Source organism: Bidens hawaiensis, unplaced genomic scaffold (genome assembly GCF_021521415.1).
Source record: "Bidens hawaiensis isolate Kalapana, Puna unplaced genomic scaffold, B.hawaiensis_p1.1 tig00006086_1, whole genome shotgun sequence".
NCBI lineage: Eukaryota > Viridiplantae > Streptophyta > Magnoliopsida > Asterales > Asteraceae > Bidens > Bidens hawaiensis.
In genome coordinates this window covers 810,001-830,000 of record NW_027491405.1, presented here as the reverse complement: position 1 = coordinate 830,000, position 20,000 = coordinate 810,001, and the positions used below count along the sequence as shown (strand labels likewise).

Below are 20,000 nucleotides of genomic sequence, written 5' to 3'. Positions count from 1 at the left end.
ATTTATCTCATATTATTAGTAGTTTGAAAAACCGATTTCTGATAAATATCATCATCTCCCACTTTAATGCAAAAGAAACTAAAAACAAGGGACATTTTTTTTAACATTAACAACGTACGAAAACGAAAAACAAGTAAAAACTTTTTATTTTTTAAATTTTTTTCTACAAGTAAAATAAATTCCCATCCCCGCACTTAGAACGAAATTTTCCTAGATGAGAACAAGGAAAATAAAACGTAAAGCATAAAATTAAAACTTGAAAGAACAGAAATTAAAATAGAGAACGGGTTACTCCCCTGGTTTAGATGAAGATTCTTCATCAGCTGTGTATGACTCGAACGAACGACCGTATAGAATTTCATTCGCGGCCGCAACCTCGGGTGAACCAGTTTCAAAACGCCATCAGAGCTACCATGCGCATAATAATACCTGTAAAAACTCAAACTCGCTCGCATGTAGCGGCGTACAAAACAGAAAACAAAAACATAAAAAAATAAACATATTTTTGTGTTTTTGATTTTTTTTTTATGTTTTTATAAATATAAATAAAAATAAAACAAATGAAAACAGATAATAAAGAGAATCATAATACAAACTCTACAACTCGGGTTGTCTCCCGAGTGAGCCATCACGCCTATTCCTCGATGAATGAGTCAAGGTAGAACACCTCGACTGTCTGATCAGTTATCGGCTCTCCTATATAGTGCTTCAATCTATGGTCGTCCACCTTAAACTTCCTGCTTCGATCTTGTATCTCAATCGTGCCATACGGGAAAACCTCAGTGACTGTGAACGGTCCCGACCATCGGGATTTCAACTTTTCCAGGAATAACCTCAACCGGGAGTTATACAGTAAAACCTTATCCCCACACTTAAACTGCTTATTACCTTTCAATTTCCTGTCACGCAGTTCCTTCGTATGCTCCTTATACCGAAATGATTGTGCGTATGCGTGATCCCGGAGCTCCTCTAATTCGTGTAATTGATGGAAACGATTACCCTCTGCGGCTGGTAAATCAAGATTAACCCTTTGAAGGGCCCATGAAGCGCGGTGTTCCAATTCAACAGGAAGATGACAGGCCTTCCCATAAATCATCCGAAATGGTGTGGAACCAGTCGGAGTCTTGTAGGCTGTACGGAAAGCCCACAGAGCGTCATCTAATTTGTCGGACCAATCCCGACGATTTGAACCAACCGTTTTCTCGAGAATACATTTGATTCCCCGATTACTCACTTCTACCTGCCCACTAGTCTGTGGGTGGTAGGCGGTCGCAACCCGATGGGTGACCCTATAACGCTTCAATGCCCTATCCATCTGCGAGTTGCAAAAGTGAGTACCTCGATCACTGATCAAGGCTTTTGGGACTCCAAAACGAGCAAATAGACTTTTTAGAAAATGGACTACCGCTCGAGCATCATTGGTGGGTAGAGCTTTGGCCTCAACCCACTTAGACACGTAATCGACGGCCACGAGTATGTATTTGTTTCTACGCGAATATGGAAACGGTCCCATGAAATCAATACCCCAAATATCAAAAACCTCACAAACTTGAATGGCATTCTGGGGCATTTCGTTTCGCGAAGAAATGTTGCCGACACGCTGGCAACGATCACAACTCTTAACGAACAGATGAGCATCCTTAAAGATAGACGGCCAGTAAAAACCAGAATCAAAGACTTTCTTTACCGTAGAACTCACACCGTGGTGACCTCCAGTCGGTCCCACATGACAATGGCTCAAAATTTGCCATCCTTCCTTGACATCTACACACCTTCTAATAAGCTAATCAGCAACAATGCAGAAAAGATATGGATCGTCCCAAAGGTAAAATTTGATGTCGGCAAAGAATTTCTTCTTTTGCTGGTAAGGCATCTTTGGGAGGTATCCGTCAGCGAGATAGTTCGCGAAATCAGCAAACCATGGAAAACCTTCCTCTTGTGCAGTAACAAACATCAGACTCTCCGTCGGAAAACGATCGTCGATCCTAACTCCCGAATCTCCTAAATCAACTCCCTCTAGACGTGAATGATGATCAGCCGCCACATTCTTGGCCCCCTTTTATCACGGATCTCTATATCAAACTCTTGAAGCAACAGGATCCATCGGATAAGACGAGGCTTAGCATCCTGCTTGCTGAAAAGATATCTAATAGCGGCATGATCCTTATAAACAATCGTTTTTGACAAAACCAGATAGGACCTAAATTTTCGAAAGCGAACACCACAGCTAAAAGCTCTTTTTCGGTGGTGGTATAGCTTTCCTGTGCGCCATTTAAGGTCTGGCTCGCATAGTAGATCGGATGGAAATGATTATCCTTCCGTTGTCCAAGAACCGCTTCGACTACGAAGTCGCTCGCGTCACACATCAATTCGAATGGTAACGACCAGTCGGGAGCAACCATGATCGGGGCATTAACGAGTTTGTCTTATAGAAGATCGAACGCCTCGATACACTGCTCAGAAAAAACAAATGGAGCATCCTTCTCCAAAAGTTTGGTCATGGGTCTCGCGATTTTAGAAAAATCTTTGATGAACCGGCGGTAGAACCCGGCATGACCTAGAAAGCTACGAATTGATCTCACAGAAGTAGGCGGGGGAAATTAGAAATGGTCTCGACCTTTGCCCGGTCAACCTCTATCCCCGCACTTGAGATCCGATGACCTAGAACAATGCCCTCGCGAACCATGAAATGACACTTCTCCCAGTTAAGGACTAGGTTGGTGTCAACGCAGCGGGACATCATCCTCTCGAGATTTGATAAACAATGATCGAAGGAACTCCCAAATACGGAAAAATCGTCCATGAACACCTCCATGGAGTCCTCGATCATATCATGGAAAATGGCCACGATACACCTCTGGAATGTGGTCGGAGCGTTACAAAGTTCGAACGGCATACGTTTGTAAGCAAACGTTCCTTAAGGACAGGTGAAAGTGGTTTTCTCCTGGTCGTCGGGAGCTATCGGAACCTGGAAGTACCTGAAGAAACCATCTAGAAAGAAGTAGTACTGCTGACCTGCTAAACGCTCTAACACCTGATCAATGAATGGGAGAGGAAAGTGGTCTTTCCTGGTGGTATCATTCAGTCGACGATAGTCGATGCAGACTCGCCATCCCGTCACAGTCCTCGTGGGAATAAGCTCGTTCCTCTCGTTGGTGACGACATTCATGCCACCCTTTTTAGGAACCACTTGGACTGGACTCACCCAAGCACTATCAGAAATAGGGAAAATGATCCTCGCATCAAGGAGTTTAATGATCTCCTTCTTTACGACCTCTTGCATTTTCGGATTAAGCCGCCGTTGCGGCTGGACGACAGTTTTGAAATTTTCCTCCATGAGGATTTTATGAGTGCAAAAAGAAGGGTTGATACCCTTGATGTCAATAATCTTCCATGCAATAGCCTCCTTGTGCTCTCGTAGCACCCTCAACAACTTCTCCTTCTCGACCTCGGTAAAAGCAGATGCAATGATAACCGGAAGCTTCCTCTCTTCATCTAAAAATGCATACTCAAGGTGGGAAGGTAAATCCTTAATCTCTAAGGAAGAAGGAGGACTCTCGACTGAAGGTCGGTCCATCGGATCGTCTCTCACAATCTCAGCAGACACGCCAGATTCAGGGGTATGCGACTCGGTGTCGTCATTTAAGGACTGATTGGTTACGGCAACAATTTCAATTTCCGGAATCTCCCTATCGAGAATCTGGGTGTCAGAGGCAGATCCTCCACAAATTTCGCTGAGAAACTCCCCGACATGCTCCATGATGGTATCAATGAAGTATAAGGAGTCATCAACAGACTTGGGGTGTTTCAGTGACTGTCGAACATCGAAGGTGACGTTCTCATCCCCAACTCTTAAGATTAATTTACCCTCGCAGACATCGATCAATGCCTGTGCAGTGGCAAGGAATGGTCGACCTAAGATGAGTGGGACACTATCGTCATCGTTCATATCCAGGATGACAAAATCCACCGGGAAGATGAACTTGTCGACACGAACAAGCATGTTCTCGACCACCCCTCGAAGGTATTTCACAGAACTATCAGCAAGCTGGATACTCATACGGGTAGGCCTCGGTTCGCCTAGACCCAACTTGCGATACACGGAATACAGCATGAGATTAATACTGGCACCAAGATCTGCCAGCGCATGGACGACCGTATTATCACTCAAGATGCAAGAAATTGTGAAACTCCTAGGATCGGACATCTTTTTTGGTAACTTTCTCTGCAAGACTGCAGAGCAACCAGCACTCAGAGGAATGGAAGAGACTTCGGCTAACTTCTCTTTGTTCGAAAGAATATCCTTAAGAAACTTTGCGTATTTGGGCATTTGCGTAAGTGCCTCAAGGAAAGGAATATTGAGATGAAGTTGCTTCAGAAGATCAAGAAATTTGGAGTTCTGCTCCTCGTCTCTATCCATACGGACTCTCCCGGGATATGGGAGTCTAGGTTTGTAGACTCTCGGTGGTGTGTTGGGTAATGGTTGGTTCTCGGCATGTGCTGAACTTCCGGGGCTATGCCTCTGATGCACCTTGGTCGGTGGAGACTCCAACTAAATCTCCTCGTCTACCTGCTCCTCTACATCTACCGCAGGCACGTTAACGACTCCTCTCGTCGCTTCTTGAATCACGGGCTCGCTACGTGCCCCTACACCGCTCCTTGTCGTCACAGCCTTCGCGAACGCCTTCGGATTTTGTTCAGTGTTACTTGGAAGTGTACCTGTCGACCTCTCATTTAGACGACTTGCTATCTCTCCCATCTGACGCTCAAGATTTTGAATTGACGCTCCTTGATTTCTCATGAATGACTCGTGCTCCTGGAATTTTTCTTGAGTTTCTTTGTGACGGGAGTCCTCTCGAGTCATGAGTTGCGACAGCATCTATGTCTGTTGTGCCATCATCTCCTCTAACGTGGGCTTCTTCTCCCCACTACTCGTTCCTCACCGGAATCCTGGAATAGGCTCTGACGTTGCTGGAAGCCGGACTGATTTATGTTCCTCCAGTTGGAATTTTGGTTACCTCTCCACCCCAAATTATAAGAATTGAAAGAATGTTGATTTCGGTTTGGATTATTAACGAAGTCGACTGCCTCCTCCTGGAAACCTACGGGGCACTGAACAGTATCATGTCCCCCTCTACAGATCTCGCATAACTTGCTTTTCACCTGCAAGTCCTTCACGATCTTTGCTAACGCTTCAACTTGTGCCGCAAGTGCGGTGCTTGTGTCGACCGAATGCATGCCGCGTGATAAGGAATCAACGGTTTTGGTACTCTTAAATGGTGGTTGCTGGTATCCACTCATGGCTAAACCGTTAAACAAGGCAATGCAGTCATCCGTATCCTTCGTTGGCAGTAGGTTACCTCCTGCAGCTGTGTCGAGCATACTCCGAGTTCCGTACGTCACTCCGTTGTAGAACTTCTCAACAACCGCCTAGTCTTGTAGGCCGTGGTTTGGACATAACGCAACTAGATTTTTGAACCATTCCCACGCCTCGTAGAAGCTCTCGGTGTCCTCCATCTGGAAAGAATGAATTTGGTTACGCAAACGAGCGGCATTAGCCAGAGGATCGTATTTTTCCAGAAATTGGGTCTGCATGGCAGCCCAAGTAGCAATGGATCCCTGTGGGAGGGACTCAAGCCACAGACTCTCATGATCAACGAGTGAGAACGGAAAGATTCAGAGTTTGATGGCGTCTTCGGATACGCCGGCAAGACATTCCTCAGCGGCGGACCGGGCCCAAGTCCCCTGGAAGGGGGCGCCAGAGAGGGTGAGAGCCCCGTCGTGCCGGGACCGTGTCGCACCACGAGGCGCTGTCTACGAGTTGGGTTGTTTGGGAATGCAGCCACAATTGGGCGGTAAATTCCGTCCAAGGCTAAATACTGGCGTGATACCGATAGCAAATAAGTACCGTGAGGGAAAGATGAAAAGGACTTTGAAAAGAGAGTCAAAGTGTTAGTGCACGGTTTTGCGTCTCGAGTCTTTGTAATTATCGTTAAATGTTTATTTGATTATTTTAATGTAATATTTAAATGTTATTTATCTAATTCGTTATATTTAGTCTAGTTCGCTAGGGAATGTTAGCGAACTAAGACTAGTTCGTTAAGGTTATGTCTAGTTCGCTAGGAATGTTAGCGAACTAGGACTTTATAATGTATTCCCTCCTGATTCGTTAGGGGATGTTAACGAATCAGGGGGTGGTTCGTTAAGTTATTTAAGTTAACGAAGGGGATTCTGGTTCGCTAGGGGATGTTAGCGAACCAGATCGTCTTCTATATATAGTGAACCACTGTTCACTTGTAAAGTGTTGAAGTTTTGAGATAATTAACATTATTCTGTAATTTAAAGTATTCTCTCTCTCTCTCTCTCAAGCTTCACAATAATCTTATTGATAATATATATACACTAATAACAATCAAACTAAGGTATAAACGAGTTAGTTCCGTTTAATTAATATCAATATATATAGATCTGAATCAGATCTAAGGTATTGATTAGAACGAGTGTTAGTAAAGGGGATCAAACAAGTGGTATCAGAGCTTTCGGGGCTCAATTCACTTGGTTTTGATTGTTATTATTATAGTTTTGTGTTATTTTTCTGTTTATATTGAATTTGAATCAATTTGGGTTGATTTGGATTGATTATGGATGGATTAGAGTGATTTTGGTTTAGTTAAGGTATTATTGTGGTTCAGTTGTGTGGAATTGAATTGTGAATTGGATTTGGGATGTTTATTGTGTTTTCGATTTAAGTCCGTGAACAGAGTTTTGATTTTGGTCGAAATTGGTTCGTGTATGGTGTTAATTGGTTACGAGATGTGTTGGTTTGGATTCGCTTTGTGATTACGAGCATTTTGGTATATTATGTGTTAGTTTTGGTTAAGAATTGAGTGTGTAATATAGATCTAGAATAGAGGTATTTCTGGGTTTGATCTTCATAGTTCTGGAAATTTGTTCTTGAATATTTGAAGATTTGAAGATGATGGCAATTCGCTATAAAGTTTCAGGCGATTCGTTAAGTCTTTAACTTGATTCGCTATAAACTCGTGCCATTCGCTAATCAGTTCGCTAGTTGATTCGTGTGAGTTAATCAATTCGTGTTATCTAGTTCGTTAACTAGATAACTGATTCGTTTGACACGTGTTTGTCTTGGAATTTGTGCCATAACAACTTTTTGCCACGTGGCAAAAAGGAATCAAGTTTGTTACAAACGGTTGTAACAACCTGATTCGTTATATTATAATTTGCTAGAGTGTTGATTCGTTATCAACTGTAGCTGATTCGTTATCTCAATTCGCTAAGCATTCCTTAGCAATTTGTTAAGTTGACTTGGTCAATTCGCTTGATCAATTCGTTAAGTTGACTTGGTCAATTCGTTTAGTCAATTCGTTAAGTTGACTTGTGATTCGTTAAGCCTTTATCACATTCGTTATATGTTTCGCCATTTGGGTGATTCGTTAAACTTAGTTATGATTCGTTAAGGTTGACTCGCTTAGTTGACTTTTGATTCGTTAACCTATTCTCCTCATTCGTTAAGACTTGATTCGTTAAGACTTGATTCGTTAAGACTTGATTTGTTAAGAATTGATTCGTTAAGTCTCAGTTCGTTACAACTGTTCACAGTTTGTTACAACTAATCACAGTTCGTTACAACTGATTCGTTACAACTGTTCACCATTCGCTACTACTGTTTACTGATTCGTTAAGATATTTTATTAATTGTTTATTTTCAAAGATGGCTGGTATGTATGCATTGGCGTCTCAAAATATGTTGATGCAACAGATGTTGCAACTTGATACCGAGATTGTAAACATTCTAAATGTCCGAGATTGATGAAGTTCAGTGATTTTGCCAAATGGGAACCTCGGTTTCGTGCACATTTAGGATCTGTTCATCCTGACTGCTCATATTGTCTGGATGAGGTTTATGTTGCACCAATGATTGGTGATGATACTGTTGGGTATACTCCTAAAGATGTATCTCAATACTCACAAGAGGAGAAGAAAGCTTTAGAAATTGAGATAAAAGCATATTCTACATTGACTATGGCTTTACCAGAGAATATTTTTCATCAAGTTGGAAGTATCAAGAGATGTGCATCTTTGTTTCAACATCTGCGTATGAGAAGCATGGGAAACACAGCTGAGAGTAAGAAAGTGATGCTCAAGTTTCAATTTCAAAACTTTAATTTATTAAAAGGAGAAACAGTTGAAGAAATGACTACCAGATTTAGTCATTTGATTGCTGAAATGGATAAAATGAGAATGGAAATTTCTGAAAGAGATAAAATTGACACTATTAAGAGTGTGCTTCCTAGTTCCTATTCAACATTTCTCATGGTTTTGAAAGAGAATAATTATTTTCTGAATGAAGATTTGACAGCACTTGAATTCCTACAAAAGATCGAAGCAAGAGAATATGATCTTTAAGTGTCAAAAGTCTTCAAAAGAAAATCAAGATCCGACTTTCTATGGTGGAAGTATGCCTCTGAGTTCCACAATCTCACCTATCACTGCTTTTCTTACTCATGCCGCAAGTGAAAAAGAATCTGCTTTATTTAATGATCCAAAAGTTTGTTTCTACTCTGCTGGTAATTCAGGTGGTTCTGGAAGTTCTTCTAGTACTAATCCTTTTGCTACACCTCCTAGTGTGAATATGAAGGAAGCTGAGCAAAACTTTGCTTTTCTGACGGCATTTATGTCTTCATATGAAAACCTGGTGAGTAGTAAAATTGCCACGAGTGAGTTAACAGATGAGGATTATGATCAAATAGATCCGGATGATTTGGAGATCATGGATTTAAAATGGAATATGGCCATGATCGTTCGTAAAGTTAAAAGATTCATGCAGAGAACTGGAAAAGATCTTCCAGCGTTAAACAAGAAGTTGGGTTTTGACAAATTGAAAGTGAAGTGTTATAATTGTCAAGAATTCGGTCATTTCGCGAAGGAATGTGACAAACCAAGAAAAGAATACACTTGACCTCGTGGTCAAAGTCAAAACGCTTCTTCACCACGAGGAAGTGATGCTGAAAAGAAACCGTCTACTTCTACAACACAAGCGATGTTAGCAGATGGAACTGATTGGTCTCAAAGGCTATTATGCAATGATGTTCAAGCAAATTTAGCTATGTTTGGGTTACATGAAGATTGTCAAGATGCTACTGCTAGTGTGATGTCTTCAGATAATGATTCTGGATCTGATTCTGATGATTCTTGTGACAAGTCTTTTGAATCAATGTTTGCTTGCATGGCTAAGATCAATGAGGTTAGTAATTATATCTCTTCTACTTCATTTGTTAAAGCATCATGTGTTGACTGTGAATCTAATAACTCTCTAAGTTAGAAGCTTTGAAAATTCAAAATGATAATCTTATAAGAGAAATTGCTTCTCTTAAGGACACTTATCGACAATCTCTTGAGTCTCAAATGAAATCTTGAGAAAAGATTGAAGCATTGTCGACAAGTAATCATGATCTCAAAGCCAAGTTATCTGTGAAAATGACCATTAATGACCAAAAGTTTCAGGAAATCTTGAAACATCGTTCTAAAATAACTGAGCTTGAGAATGAGGTTCTTGAGTTGAAGAACAAGTTGGGTAAATTTCGAAATTCTTCGTTTTTATTGAATGAAATTATTGAAGTTTCTGGAAAACAAAAAGATTCTAAGAAAGGTATTGGTTTTGTTGAAATTCCACCACCTTTTCATAATGATTATAAAATTAATCCTTTTACAAGAAAAGAAGAGGATTTGATTCAAAAGGAATCTGTAATTTCTGAAAAACCAAAAATGGTTAAACCTGAAATTGTTAAACCCCAAGTTGCTCCTCAAAAATCTCATGTCCAAAGGAAAAAGGTATTTGTTGAACACAATGACGAGGTCATTATTGAGGATGTGTTTGAACCAGAGATTATACACAAGAATAAGAACATTCCCAGTTCTAATCATATTCTGTGCGAACCTCACGAATTTGAGGAAGCAGTGTATGGTTCACACAAACCTCAAGAGAAAAAGGAAAATTCAAAGAAAGTGAACTCTATGAAGGCAAAGAAGTCAGTTAAACCGAAAATTTCTGATGAGGATTTAATGTGTTTCATTAATCCTTCTTGTTCTAAGCCATCTGCTGATAGAGTTTTTAAGTTAAAAGGAATGGACACAATGTTCACTGAAAAAGATATTCCAATTAGTATCATTAAGCCTGAGCTAATTGAGAGTGTGTTTTACAATGAAACTTCCAAGATTCGTGAACTTGAACGTGTGTATGCTCAAACAAAAACATCAGTCTCATCTGATCCATTGACTAAGGCAAAACAATTTTTAAAGCAAGCTAAGAAGATTAATTTTGTTAAGTCAACTGGAACAGATACACTACAAAGTTTTTCAAACAATTCTAATTTAGATTTTTATTTAAAGAAGAAATCTGAATTATCTGATGAATTTGCTAAGAGCATGACTAAGAATGTGAGTCATCATCAATCATCTATTCCAATTTCTTCTAAACATCACCATGTGGACATGCGAACGTGTTTCTTATGCGGTCAACAAGGTCATGTTGTGAGAAATTGTAATCAACAGAACTTTCAGAATCTTCATCCTTTTTTCAAGGACAAATCTAAACCAATTCCAGTGGTTAAAGAGATTCTGAAACGACCAATGTCGTATGCTGATGATACTCATATCTTGTTCTCTGATGTGAATCCTCGAAAGGTGTTTCAGATCAATGAGACACACGGTCAAGTGAAACCAAAATTCATTCCAACCGAACCTTTATGTCAAAACAGGAATTCAAATATTGTTCAAGCAGCTTATTTAAGACGAAAGTCTAAGAAGCCAGTAACTTATTCACAAGTGGCTGAACAACAATTGAAAACTTTTAAAGCTAATGATCAAGGAGAAAACCAAAAGGTGCCCAAGACTGAGGCCTGGGCTGCCTTTTTGAACTAATCACTTTTGTTTATGTGTAGGGTTCATCCAAGACCATTTCTGGTGAAAACTGGATCATGGATAGCGGATGTTCTCGTCATATCACCGGAAATCTCGACCTATTAACCAACGTAAGAAATATTCAAGGTGGTTATGTAGCGTTTGCTGGGAATTCTGGAGGCATGATCACACAAGAGGGTGACGTTTCAAATGGTCATATTACTTTTGAGAAAGTAAATTATTGTGACAAGGTTGATCATAACTTATTGAGTGTATCGCAGATTTGTGATAAAAAGTACACTACAATATTTACTGACAAATAGTGTCTTATCTTGAAACCGGGTTACGTGATTCCCGAGGACATGGTTATCATGCGATCACCACGATCAAATGATATTTATGTCTTAAACATGAGTTCTAAGATATCATCATCAATCGAAACATGTTTTGTCTCGAAAGCAACCGAGAAAGACTCGATTCTGTGGCATCGACGAATGGGTCACATTCTGTTAGAAAGATGAATTATTTAATGGCAAATGACTTAGTTGAGGGTGTCTCACTAAAGAATTTTAAGTTATCTGATCACTGTGTTGCATGCAAGAAGGGCAAGCAGAAGAAGAAGACACATCCATCTAAGTTATTGAATTCCATTAATACTCCTCTTGAACGACTTCATATGGATTTGTTTGGTCCAGTGAATCGTGCGAGTATTTTTGGAGACTGGTATTGTCTTGTCGTGACAGATGATTATTCAAGATATTCATGGGTGTTATTTATGAGTTCAAAAGATCAAACACCTGTTTTGGTACAAAACCTTATTACCAAGATTGAATCACTGTACAAACAAAAGGTGAGGAGAATCCGGTGTGATAATGGTACTGAATTCAAAAACACTATTTTGGATTTCTTTTGTATTCAAAAGGGAATTCATCGAGAATATAGTGCACCTTATGTACCACAACAAAACGGTGTTGCTGAAAGGAAAAATAGAACTTTGATTGAAGCTGCACGTACAATGCTTGCTGATTCAAAGCTTCCTATTCAATTTTGGAATGAAGCAGTGAACACAGCTTGTTATACACTTAATCGGGTTCTAAAGTTAAACGACTCAAGAAGACAAGCTATGAAATATTGAATAACAGAAAACCTAATTTAAAGTACCTGGAACCATTCGGGTGTCCGTGTACAATGTTGAAGAAGGATTCGGGTAAATTTGATGAAAAGGCTATCGAAGGTTATTTCTTGGGATATGCGTCTCCAAAGAAAAGGGTATTTAATTTTACATCTGGCTGTGTTGAAGAATGGTACCATGTGGACTGTCAAAAGTACACAACTCCTCCACAAGGGAAAGGTCCAGACTGGATGTTTGACTACGATAGTTTATTTAATTCGTTTACTCCTTCGACTGATCACATCGATGAAGATCTGGTTAGAGCTTACTTTGAAGAACACTTGAACATTCCAAGCTTTTCAAATTCTAATGCAGATGAAGTTCAACCCGATGCTACAACTGAAGAATCTCATGTTGTTCCTCCAGTTGTTATTGATAGTGCCTCTACCTCTTCCGATGATGATCAAGCTGAGATTCAAGTTATTGATCTTGATAGTGATAATGTCTCATCTCTCGAGTTGGGTGAACATTACACTAATTTATTTGACAATGTTGTTGTTCCTGAAAATCCTACTCTTCGGATTCATGGATATCATCCACAGGACAATATCATTGGAGAACTTGATGTGGGCGTTCGTACACGTCATCAAGTTGCTTCGTCAAGCGACAATAACGTATTGTGTGTTCACACTAACTTACACTCTTCGGGAATTGTGAATATTGCTAAATTCAATTGCTTTCTATCTCGAGTTGAGCCAACGACAGCTCGTAAGGCACTTGAAGATCCTTCTTGGGTAGAAGCTATGCAAGAGGAATTACAGCAGTTTGCACGATTGGGTGTTTGGGATTTAATAGACAAACCTGCTAGAGTTAAGAAAGCTATTCCGACTAAGTGGGTATTAAATGTAAAAAGGATGATCGAGGGGTGATTGTCAGAAACAAAGCACGTCTAGTGGTGCAAGGTTTTCATCAGCAAGAGGGTATTGATTATACTGAGGTATATGCTCCAGTTGCAAGATTAGAGTCGATTCGAATCTTTCTGGCTTATGCTGCTTACAAGAATATCAAGGTTTATCAAATGGATGTCAAAAGTGTTTTTCTCAATGGTGAACTACATGAGGAAGTGTTTGTTCAACAACCACCTGGTTTTGAAGATCCTGATTATCCTGACCGTGTTTACCGTTTAAACAAGGCCCTGTATGGTTTACATCAAGCCCCGAGAGCTTGGTATGGCACACTCGCCGACCATCTGACGGATAATGACTTCAAACGAGGAACTGTTGACTGCACTTTATTTCATAAAACTGTTGGTGATGATCTTCTTCTAGTCCAGATTTATGTTGATGATATTATATTTGGGTCTACAAACGACACTTTATGCAAGGAGTTCGAGAAGTCCATGCAAACAAAGTTCGAAATGAGCTCGATGGGAGAGATGAATTTCTTTTTAGGGCTGCAGGTTTATCAATCTGATAAGGGAATCTTCATTCATCGGACTAAGTATGTGAACGACGTCTTGAGCCGATTCAAGATAACTGCCGGAAAAATCCCTTCAACTCCTCTTCCAGTGGGTCACAATTTATCACCGGATGAATTGTAGGATACTGTTGATCCGACCCTTTATCGTGCTATGATTGGTTCTCTAATGTATTTAACTGCTTCTCGACCCGATATAATGTTTGCTGTTTGTGTGTGTGCTAGGTACCAAGCTAGTCCCCGAGTGACTCACCTGGCAGCGGTCAAGCGTATTTTGCAATATCTACGGGGAAATCCTGACATCGGGTTATGGTACCCCAAAGATAATTCTTTCGATTTTACCGCCTACTCAGACTCAGATTATGGAGGATGCAAGATCAACTTCAAATCAACGACTGCAGGATGTCAATTCTTAGGAAACCGGCTTGTTTCCTGGCAGTGTAAGAAACAGACAACGGTCTCTACTTCAACCGCCGAAGCTGAATATGTTGCAGCCTCGAGTTGCTGTTCCCAGGTTCTGTGGATACAACATCTTCGCGACTACGGTTTGAAGTTTCTTACTACTCCCATCTTGATTGATAATTCTGCTGCTATAAGTATCACCAAGAATCCCGTACAACATTCTAAAACGAAACATATCGAGATTCGATATCATTTTATACGGGATTGTTATGAAAAGAAACTAATTGATCTTGAGAAAGTACACACTGATTTTCAAAAAGCCGATCTATTTACCAAAGCGTTTGATAAAACACGTTTTACTTTTTTGCTTGGTTTAAATGGATTGAAGACCCTTGCTGAGATCCTAAAATTAGGATAATTATCTTTTAATTGCTTTATAGATTTAGTCTTATTTGTTTTTATGTTTTAGATTTTAGGGGGTGAAAAGTATAGAAAATACAAAAAGAATGTGCTTTCGTTTGTATGGATAAAATCCAAAAACATTAAAAAAAAATTCAAAATTCAAAAATATTGTGATTTCTGTTCTTTAATGTTTTTTTCCTTTAAATATCTAGAAAAACCAAAAACATTTTAAAATTTTGAAAAACCAAAAAGAATGTGATTTATGTTTTGTACAGAAAAATCCGAAAAGACAAAAATATTATGTTTTAAAGTTTGTACAGAGAAAAGCCAAAAAGATTTTTAGATTATTTTCTCGCTGAAAATTATGTCGGTTATTTAAGTTTGTGAAGCATGCTTGCATGTTTTGGTCCTTTGATTCACTTGTGAATTGATGGTTAGCCATTTATTTATTAACTTAAGTTAACTGGGGCGATTAAATTTATCTTTATTTTGTTTTTATGCTCCTCAAAATTTTGAGTTTTTGAAGCAAAAAGAGAAAATGATAGTACATTGATTATTTTGACCCCAAGTTCAGCAAAATGTAAGCTTAAAAGACTGTGTGCTTAATTGCATTGGTGCATTGGTAGGTCTTAAAACAACCCAGTAGAGTAAAGTATGTGATATAAACATAAAGAAACGCCAAATTGAAAGGGGTGTTAGTCTCTAGCAAAAGTCTTGGTGAGGATGGCAGAAATGTAATAACCAGTCATACTCAAGCCTTATATTTGTTGGTCACCCAAAAATAAAATAAAGCAAATAACAAGCGTTAAGATTCTGGACATTGTGAGTCTTTATGCGGCTTAACCATCTGGGTATTCATATGCATGAATATTTCACTCGCTTTCTAGAGCAAACCCAAAGTCATTAAACTTGATCACTGCTGTACCTCGTACAATTTACATTACTGACTTGATCAAAATTCGCTGTTAGTCATACAATTGTTCCTCCCTTGCGTGCGTCTTAATACCATTAAGAAACGGACCCCAGGGGATACAATGTATGTAAGCCGACAGATGGACTCGTGCATACTCACTCACAGTAAAAGAAACTTGATGCATTGCTCAAAATTTCTCAATTGGTATCAAAAGTTTTGATCAACAATATAATGGTTTAAGTCAAGTTGGGGTGATTTGGCAAAAATCAAATTACGCTTGAACCGAGATTAGAGGCTGATAATTTCTGATATTCTGTGCTCTAACTGAACTTATTAATCATATCACAAAAATACTTGAATGTGTGTTACTAGACTTATATGGACAACAATACCAATGACCGACTTATCGCCAGTCATAATATCGCTGAAATATAAAACTGTGATGGAAGGGCAATTTGGTCAACATGATTCTCTGCTCAAACTCGACAAAATTACAAAAACATGTACTGCTTTTGGTAAAATCGTTGAAAAATGCAAAAAGATTTTCTATTTTTAATTGTTCGGATATTTTTCTATAAATACATTCTTTAATTCGTAAATTTTTACAAAATACCAAAAATATTTTCGTTATCTTTATACAAAAATATTTAAATAACAATTTAAGTTAAGTTTCGGTAATTTAAAACAATTTTAACGTATTAGGTTGTCGGGATATAAGGATTTCTCGATAATTTAACTTATATGATTTATTTCATTAATTTATTCATTTATTTATTTAATTTAAAATTAAATAAAAAAGGATTTAATTCGCTAAAATCCATTAGTTATTTATTGATAACGAACTAGGTGATTTCTTAGCGAACTAGCATCTGGTTCGCTAACCTAATTCGCTTCCGCACTCTGTAACGAATCATCCATTCGTTATACATATTTAACGAATCATGACACGAATCGTGTCTTGATTCGCTATCTTTGATTTAACGAATCACATTGTGATTCGCTAACAAAAGGTAACGAATTGAGTTAGCGAATGGGCTAATCCGCTAACTTTTAAGTTAAACGAATCGTCTGATTCGTGCAAGCTGTACCTAGGGTTTCGTGTTTCGCTATATAAGACAAGATAACGAATAGGATTCCACTGTTCATCTTCTTTCTTCATTCTTCAGAAACTATTCAAATTCTCTGATATTTTCGATCTTTATATTTGAACATTTCAAAGATTATCTTGAGTTTCTAAGGTATACATGTCTATAGCGATATCATTTTCGTCAACAATGACATTGATTTGATTGTTTAATTATGTAATTTTAGAAGTTTAAGAGTTTTGAACTTCTAAAACCGTTTTGTGTATAATTTATGTCTTTAATTGTCTGATCTTGATACAATGTTGATCGGAATCCCTTTCCGATACCCTTGGTTTACTCTAATCATCTTGTGATTATTGTTTGCCGGGTTAATTATGATTGTGTGTTCTTGATGGTTACTGTTGGTTCGTTGATCATTAGTACACTTAGGTAATGAGCCTCAATCTCATTCACCTACATTTACCAAGGTGTTTCCGAGCTCAACGAGCTGATTATCGTGATAGTTCAACGATTATTATGGCCAAATTGAATCTGGGTTTCTATGTTGACTATTATTGTTCTTGATAATTTTGACTTTGACTTAGTGGAGTCAAAGAAAAAGTCATAATTTTTGACCATTCGTTAGTCTTAGCGAATTGAAACCGTTTCGTGTCCAATTCGTTAAGATTTCATACGAACTAGCTTAGCGAATAAGACGTCACACGAATCAGAGTTTGATTAGCTTAAAACATAACGAACTAGAGTTAGTTCGTTAACTTAATTAGTGATTCGCTAGGTCCAGTTCGTTAAGTTATTTACTTGATAGCGAATCGCCTGATTCGTTATCTTTGTATAACGAATCAGTATGATTCTTAACGAATGACATATTAAAAAAAATAATTAATTAACTAAATTGAATAGTAAATTAATTTAATTAAAGGTTTTAAATCGTTGAATATGCGTAACTAGAGTAAATACATTTATCTTTTGAATATATACGGTGATTTCTATTCTCATATACGTGTTATTTATACAGTAAATCATGGCTGAACAAGAACAACCACAGGAACAACCACAAGTACAACCACCACAACAAGCTGAAATGGTCTTATTACCATTTGATAAGAAGCACAATATCTGTGCTTATGTTGATCACGACGTGGCTGATTTAAGGACGTTCGGAGCTATGTTGAATTTCCTACGCCGTTCGAAGATACACTATGCAATCACTGCTAAACCTAAATTGTATCTTAGTATTATCAGGCAGTTCTGGAACACGGCGATATATGTTGAGGAAAGTAATTGGGTTAAAGCTACAATTAATCAACTTCCGATCACGATTGATGTAGAGGTCGTTCGTCGGGTACTTCAGTTTGACGATAGTGACGATTACCCGAGTGAGTTTGACAGAACGCTGGTCAGGGGTTTATTTACAAGATTGAATTATGGGGTGATATCCGTCGGTCCATGTTGAACAAGAACGGGTTGTGTCCACCTTACAAGTACTTGTTGCATGTCTTGCTTCATTGCTTGAGTGGACGTCAAGGTCGTTTCGATGAATGTAGACTGAGCTTACAATCGGCGTTTGTGGCTTTAATTCTGAACAAGCCATTCAACTACTCAGAACTCATCTTTGATCATTTGAAAGAGCAAGTTCAGCAAACTCTACCGACAAAGAAGTTCTTGATGTATCCACGCTTTCTACAATTAATTATTCAAGATTTGATACCGGATTTGGTGATTGATCGATCATTGGTGAACGACGTTCTTGATATGGAACATATGAAAGCCGAAACGGTGCAGCGGATGTTGATTTATCGGAAGGATAAGCCGCAGGACAAAAGGATGATTGGTCATATAATCAATCCTGATTATGTATTTCCTCCTAATGAGCGCTGGATCCATGATGACTCGGATTCCGAGCGTGAAGGGGGAGATGGTGGGGATGATGATGGTAACGATGGTGATGATGGAGCTGGTGAGCGAGCTCTGAAAGAACAACAAGATGCGGTTGATGCTGCTCTAGCTGCCACCATTAAAGCTCAGCAAGAACGAAAAAGAAAAGGCAAGGCTGTAGCTACTGATGAGCCAACCAAGAAGCCCCGTGTGTCCTCTGGGGCTGGTGTAATTATTGGTGCACCACCACCTCGTCAATCCACTACTCAAAGCTCGGCGGTGCCGCTAACTACTAGCACCCCGATGCTCACATTAACAACGACGATGGTGTCACATGAGAGGCTCGGCTTAATTCCTCAAACGGCGTTGACCGAGATGCCGAGGCCTCCTGCTGTGCAGTCAACCGTTTCTTCCACAACTACAATGGGACCTCCTCTGCCAAGAACTACATTTCCTCCATCTCTGCCAAGTGATGTCTCTTTCATGAGAATCACTAGGCCTCAGGGTCCTATTCAACCAGTTCATCCATCTGTCTACAATTTGTCACCTGGACGTCAAACAGAAATGCTGCTTAATCTGTTACACTTATATGAAAACCAAATGGCAGCTGACCGACTCAATCAAGAACGACTCATGGAGAATCAAAGAAAAATGATGAGTTACATTTCGTTTTGTCAGAAGGAGACCAAGTCGCTGCGTGAGATTGTTGAGACTCAGGGGGCGAAATTGAAAGAACAAGAAGAGTTAATTTTACAATTAACTTGTAAAGATGATGCCCTCAAGAAACTCAAAATGATGATGATGATCCTGACGAGTCTGATGCAGGAGGTGAGCCTAAACAATCACATGGTTCATCCTCTGGTGCTGGTGTGAGTGGCGCTGATGATTCAGACAAACAGATAATTTTATTTCAAGATCCAACAGCGGTCAAGCCAATAGAGATGATTGAGGCTAACACGGTAATATTTATTGATGAATTGGGGATAGTGAGAAGTATGGTGAACAGAGATGAGATACAGATTGGTGAGTTTATGGTTAGATCTTTGACACGGGAGCAGATCTCGATTCTACTTGGGCAGAATGACGATCAGCTGACTGCATTAGAGACTGAGCCCGATGTCGAAGTGATCAATGAGGAAGAAATGGAAGATGATCCAGTATTTATGAATACGGACTTTATTTATGAGAACGAGGAGATCGAAATGGAGGATGTTACTGCTGAAGAGTATCCGGACTTGTATCAACACGCAAATGTTGATCAAGGTGCTCCGGTATTTCATGAAGACATATTTAAAGAAACTGAGGACGATTTGGAGAAGATCGTGCAGCGAACGGTTCCTTCACTCAAAGAAGTGACTGATGATGACATTGATAGATGGTTCAAACGCCAGAAAGTGGGTAAGATCATCGGTGCTTTTCGATATGTAGATAAAGAAAGAAAGGATACCGCTGCTGCTTGGATTAAGGCAAATCAGATGACTACCTTCAAGACTGTTTCTAAGGTACATGGTGACATTGTCTCCTGGCTCTATGATTCAGACCTTAAGGTATGTATTATTAAATGGGAAAAAGGCGTGAAATATTACGAGAGGATAATGGATGTTCTAACACTACCGCGTTGGGATGTACGCACCCTCGCGAGACGTCCATTTATCAATCGTGGGGGCAACCGAATGGCTGAGTGGTTTCATCAACACTTACTGTTCGAGGTCAATCATGGCTTCAAGTTCTTCAAGCCCCAGGTTCCGAGACGTAAACGTGCTGATGAGATTGATCCGAGGACTGGCTGGAAGAAACTTGTTTTGAAAGTGAAGCC

The 20,000-nt window shown here is 39.3% G+C and overlaps 1 long non-coding RNA gene across 1 annotated transcript in view; it reads right to left on the bottom strand.

The window, feature by feature from the left end:
• Positions 1-20,000, bottom strand: part of LOC143631529 (uncharacterized) — a 49,904-nt gene that overhangs the window by 28,210 nt on the left and 1,694 nt on the right. The window lies entirely within an intron of this gene.